The sequence below is a fragment of the Ovis canadensis genome, chromosome 2 (assembly GCF_042477335.2).
Source record: "Ovis canadensis isolate MfBH-ARS-UI-01 breed Bighorn chromosome 2, ARS-UI_OviCan_v2, whole genome shotgun sequence".
NCBI lineage: Eukaryota > Metazoa > Chordata > Mammalia > Artiodactyla > Bovidae > Ovis > Ovis canadensis.
Window position 1 is genome coordinate 237,839,795 of NC_091246.1, and position 6,562 is coordinate 237,846,356.

Below are 6,562 nucleotides of genomic sequence, written 5' to 3' on the forward strand. Positions count from 1 at the left end.
CCTGTTAGAGTATAGCAGTAAGGTAATGTCCATCTAACAGTGAGTCCACTCAATCCACAGAGCCACCCAGCCATCATCACCTCAGCTCCTGGGTGTGAGGATGATGAGAACATACATAGCAGTTAGCTGAGTATTTCAGAGCTTCTTTAACCTCTGAAATAGCAATGACTGTCTTAGGAAAGGCCAATCAGAAGGGCTTGAAACTGAAGTTTCCCTTGGTGAAAATAAGCTGAAAAAAAAAATTATATTCCTGGGGAATGAGGGAATCACAGAGATGAGTGCCACAGGTGAAGATTTAAGGATGCAAGGGCTCTAGGCCTCTTTACCTCTTTGAACAACAGTCTGGCTTCTGCAAAAGCTGCTAAATGACTACTAGAAACTAACCAATAGTAGCCCCAATTACACTGTTGTGCTTTTAATAGGTATGCTTTCTTAGAGCAGATCAGCATGGCCTATGGTACATATCATGCAGTTTTCGGTATGGAAAGTGTACTTTAAAAATATCCAGTGGGAAGTAGGATAAGAGGCAGTTCATATTCACAGGGACTGGACAATAGTACATGTTTACAGTCGGGCCCCTGTCACAGTATATGCTGAAGGGGCAGAGTCAGTCTGGACACTGCAGTACGTTACATTGGCCCACTATATTGCTGCTTGTATATATAGGAAAAGGAGTACATCAAGGCTGTATATTGTCACCCTGCTTATTTAACTTTTATGCAGAGTACATCATGAGAAACACTGGGCTGCAGGAAGCACAAGCTGGAATCAAGATTGCTGGGAGAAATATCAATAACCTCAGATATGCAGATGACACCACCCTTATGGAAGGAAGTGAACAACTAAAGAGCCTCTTGATGAAAGTGAAAGAGGAGAGTGAAAAAGTTGGCTTAAAGCTCAACATTCAGAAAACGAAGATCATGGCATCTGGTCCTATCACTTCATGGCAAATAGATGGGGAAAGTGGAAACAGTGGCTGACTATTTTTCTGGGCTCCAAAATCACTCAGATGGTGATTGCAGCCATGAAATTAAAAGACACTTACTCCTTGGAAGGAAAGTTATGACCAACCTAGACAGCATATTGAAAAGCAGAGACATTACTTTGTCAACAAAGGTCCGTCTAGTCAAGGCTATGGTTTTTCCAGTGGTCATGTATGGATGTGAGAGTAGGACTATAAAGAAAGCTGAGTGCAGAAGAATCGATGCTTTTGAACTGTGGTGTTGGAGAAGACTCTTGAGAGTCCCTCGGACTGCAAGGAGATCCAACCAGTCCATCCTAAAGGAAATCAGTCCTGGGTGTTCATTGGAAGGGCTGATGTTGAAGCTGAAACTCCAATAGTTTGGCCACTTGATGCGAAGAGCTGACTTATTTGAAAAGACCCTGATGTCGACCCTGAAGGGGACAACAGAGGATGAAATGGTTAGATGGCATCACCAACTCAATGGACATGAGTTTGGGTAAACTCTGGGAGTTGCTGATGGACAGGGAGGCCTGGCGTGCTGCGGTTCATGGGGTCACAAAGAGTCCAACACGACTGAGCAACTGAACTGAACTGACGCTCAGTCAAGTCCAACTCTTTTCCACCCCATGGACTGTAGCCTGCCAGGTTCCTCTGTCTGTGGGATTCATCAGGCAAGAATATTGAAGTGGGTAAACCATTCCCTTCTCCACAGAATCTTTCTGACCCCAGGATCAAACCCAGGTCTCCATCATTGCAGGCAGATTCTTTACCATCTGAGCCACCAGGGAAGTTTGCCTAATGACAATATCAGTTCAGTTCAGTCGCTCAGTCATGTCTAACTCTTTGCAACCCCATGGACTGCAGCATGCCAGGCCTCCCTGTCCATCACCAACTTCTGGAGTTTACTCAAACTCAAGTCCATTGAGTCAGTGATGCCATCCAACCACATCATCCTCTGTTGTCCCCTTCTCCTCCTGCCCTCAATATTTCCCAGCATCAGGGTCTTTTCCAATGAGTCAGTTCTTCGCATCAGGTGGCCAAAATATTGGAGCTTCAGCATCAGTCCTTCCAATGAATATTCAGGGCTGATTTCCTTTAGGATTAATTGGTTTGATCTCTTTGCTGTCCAAGGGACTCTCAAAAGTCTTCTCCAACAGCGCAGTTCAAAAGTATCAATTCTTCGGCACTCAGCTTTCTTTATGGTCCAACTCTCACATCCATACTCAGTCTCTCCCATCAGGAAGCTTCCATAAGCTTCTTATCCTTATTCATCAGAGGGCAGACAGAATGAAAACCACAATCACAGGAAACTGACCAAACTGATCACATGAACCACAGCCTTGTCTAACTCTTTGAAACTATGAGCCATGTCATGTAGGGCCACCCAAGACAGATGGATCATGGTGGAGAGGTCTGACAAAATGTGGTCCACTGGAGAAGGGAATGGCAAACCACTTCAGTATTCTTGCCTTGAGAACCCCATGAACAGTATGAAAAGGCAAAAAGATATGACACTGAAAGATATACATATGTGTGTGTGTGTATATATATATATGCTTCCCAGGTGGTACTAGTGGTAAAAATTCAGCTGCCAGTGCAGGAAACACAAGAGAGCAGGTTTGATGCCTGGGTTGGGAAGATCTCCTGGAGTAGGAAATGGCAACCCATTCCAGCATTCTTGCCTGGAAAATTCCATGGACAGAAGAGCCTGAAAGGCTACGGTCCCTGGGGCCACAAAGAGTAGGATACGACTGACCACACACACACACACATATACATGTTTGTTTCTGTGTATGAAATGGGAATTGGCTAATGTGAATATGAGGCTGAGAAGTCCCACGAGATGCCATTTGCAAGCCAGAGACCCAGTAACAGTGGTAAGTCCAGTCCAAGACTGAAGGCCCAAGAACCAGGGGAGCCAAAGGCATAACTTCCAATCTAATAGCATTGGATACACCTGTCCCAGCCCAACTAGGCAGGCAAGAAGAGAACAAATGTCCCTCCTTCACTTTTTTTTATTTAGGCCCTTAACAGATTGGATGCTGCCTGCTTACCTTTAGGAGGGCCTCTACTTTACTGAGCCCACATATTCAAATGCTGATGTCATCCAGAAACACCCTCAAAGACATCTAGGGGTGATCTGCACACCCCACGGTCCAGTCAAGTTGACACATATCATTAACTATCACAATGACAGTATGTTAATTGGACCTGATGAGCAAGAAGTGTTAGTGTTCTAAAACCCTAGGTGAGTCACACGCACTCCCAATGATGAGAGAGAAACCTTGTAAAATTTGAAGACATGCCATATAGGCAAGTTTTTAGGGGTTAAGTGGTCTGGCACTTAACAGGATATCCCTGGGTTGGGAAGATCCCCTGGAGGAGGAAATGGAAACCCACTCCAGTGTTCTTGCCTGAAAAATCCTATGGACAGAGGAGGCTGGTGGCTACAGTCCATGGGGTCACAGAGTCAGACACGACGGAGCACGCATACACACACAGTGAACATCTTCATCTTATTAAGGAGCTGCCACTGAACAAATGTTATCCAACCGTATTTGAGCTCCTTAATAAACCTCACCTGAGAGCTCAGCTCCCTGAAGGGAGTCTGGCTGGCCCGGCTTGCTCAATGGCCAGTGTCTTGATTAACATTCCTTCTATGCCTACATACAAAGAGGGGAAATCCTCACCCAAAGGAATCCAGGTCTGTCTAAAAAGGGGTGGAGTGGGCTGGACAAACAAGGATAACGCAGCTGACCGATGGAACCCAACTCAGGGACCACTAGTGGAGTCTGATGTCTAAGGGGAGGAATGGAGTGGTCCCAGGCCAGTCAGAGAGGCTGCAGAGACTGGGAGTGAGGGGCACATTCCTGGAATCAAACAGAGCAGGTTGACCGTGATTCCACTGCCTGTGCTTTGGAGATTAAGGCTGAGAGCATCCACTCCACCCCCTTGGACAGCCAAGGGCAAGGATGGCCACTAAGCCTGTCACCTCTGTCCGTTCCATTAACCTGCACACAGACGTGGGATGCTGGCTGCAGAAGAGCCTGGCTGTGGTCTTACCTGGGTGGAGCGTGGCTGTGTCCCCAGAATCTGCAGGAGGACCTGGTGCTTTTGGGGTCTGGGTCACTTGGGCACAACCCCTCAGCCCGAACCTCTCAGTGTGGACCCCAGGGCACCAACCCTGTTGTCTGGAAGAGAGAACAAAATTCTCCACTTCTCTCTTGGAAACTGGGTGGGAGGACGTTCCCATGAGGACAGTAGGCAAGAACAGCCACCAGGGCTTCTAGAAAGTGTACAGAAGCAGGTTGATGGAGGAGGGAAGTTGAAACTCGGCGGAAGCAGCCAGGACAGAATGTTTCCTGTTTATTATCACTCATCTCTGAGAGCTGCCCCAGTTTTGAGTGAAGCGGCTGAAACTCTGGTGGGAAGCCCACCTTCTCTCTGGTCAGCAGGTTTTCTGGAGGAAGCCTAGGGCAGCCCAGGCTTTCTGGGAAGGGAGGAAGCCCAGGGCAGCCAGGCTTTCTGGGAAGAGAGGGGGAAATCCTGGGAAAGTCATAGAGAAGAACCCCAAATTCTGAGTATAAACCCTCCCCACTTGTGTTCAAAATCGACTCTCAGGCAAAAAGGTGAGATAGATGGCGATCAAAATATCAGCTTTCTTGGTGGTAAAAGCTGGATTGGGCTTAGTACTGTGGTTTAGCATGTGGAAGAAAAAGAAACCCCTAAACTGAACCTCAAAATCGGGCTCATCCACACAGCATCACACAGCTCCAAGCACTCACACCCTACTCCCCCTCACTGCCCCAGCCCCTGGCCCAGTGCACTTGACCTTGAAGGAGCTGACCGAGCCCCAGCCTCTGCAGGCAGGACGAGCCCAGGGAGACCCAGCAAGGAGCAGACTCACCCCTTCCACCCACCCCCAACCAGAGTCTCCCAGGAGTGGGGAGGAGCAGGGGGTCCAGGCGAGCCCCACTGACTGAGGTGCTGCCCTGGAAGGGGACCCTGGAGCCGGCCTGAGCATAACCATGGGTCCCAGGTGCCCGCCTCCCTTCACTTCAGCTCCCACGGAGGAGCCGGGCGTCTTGACCCTCTGGCCCCAGGGGCCACAGTGGCTGCTGCTTCCCCCTGCCCTGCAGGTTCAAATCCCAGATCCCACTGTCTCATCTCAGGGACAGGCGTCGGGTCCCCACGGGGCTCTCCCAGCGTGGAGACCACCCCCACTACTCAAGTCTGAACAGAAGCTGCTCCTGGTGAAGCTTGCGAAGCCTGTTGCCCTGGCAGATCCTGTGCCCCGTGGTCGCTCCTCAAGCGGGGCCTCTCCTGCTCTGTGGGCTTCCAGGCCTGATAACTGGGCTCCTCCTGTGATAGCAGAAAGGCTCCGGCTTCAGAGCTCCTCACATCCATGGAACATGCCCCAAGCATCTCCTTATTTCCTTCAGTCATTGCATTAGGGTCTGTAGGAGGAGTTCAACCTCCTCCTCCTTCTTTTCTAATTGAAGGTACAGGTAATGTACAATGTTGTGTTAATTTCTACTTTACAGCAAACTGATGCAGTTGTGTATACACATTCTCTATAGTTTTCCATTACGGTTTATCATGGGACCAACCTGCAACCTGTCCTTTCCCAAACCTGAGTGCATCTGACGTTATTTCCTGGATCAAAGAAACTGCTTTCTCCACAGAGGTCTTGGGGTGCTTCAGACCCCCCACCCCACTGCTCTCATGGGTGTGGTGCGGGCCCAGCCTTCTCTGACCCACAGGAAGGTCTCCTCCAGGGGTCAGGAGCAGCCCCAGCTCAGGAGTGTCTGTCCTGCGTATTGTGTGCCCAGCCTCTGCTAGGTGGTCTCTAACTCCAGGTGTTCACCTTGAAGGTCCTAAACAGACAACAGGAAAATTGGCACATTTATGTCAACACACAGCACAGCACTGACCTGGTCCACCAGCCACCCAGGAACAGAGAGGAGAGAGAGAAGGGACCCTAGACAGGGCAGGTGTGGTCTGTGCCAGCCTTGTGTGGACCCCGTGCCCCATGGAGTCAGGGGCAGAGGACAGTCCTGCCCAGACAAGTAGCCCTGCTACCCACTGGAGTGAGGGGGCCGAGAGAGGGGTCCACATGTGTGCAGGACCAGGTACCCCTGAGATCCTGCCCACTGGTAAAGAAGTCCTCATTGGAGTCCTGGGCTCTGTCCTGACCACTGTGCTTTTGGTACCTTTGGGGGAAAGAAACAATGGAAGTGAGAGAGAAAGTGGAAACCCTTCCCTTCATCTGCAAATGTCGCTGGGTCAGAACTCTACTCAAAGCTGGAGGAAGTCACACTTAGGGGCCGCCAAGCGGAAACATCGCTCTAGCAGATTTCCGCTTCACCAGCCCTCTGGCTGGATGCTGGGACCTGACTCGGTTGGTCCAGGCTCTCTCACAGGCTGGAGAGAGGATCTGAAGTCTCTGTCTTTCCCTCTTCCCCTGACAACCATCTCAGCAAAGGGGAAGGGGTACACCTGAGTTTGCCCTTGACCTCATACTAAACTGAACTGCCCTGAGAAGGCAGAAGCCTGCAGACAGCTGGGGTCACGCAGATATCATTGCTGCCTTTGCAC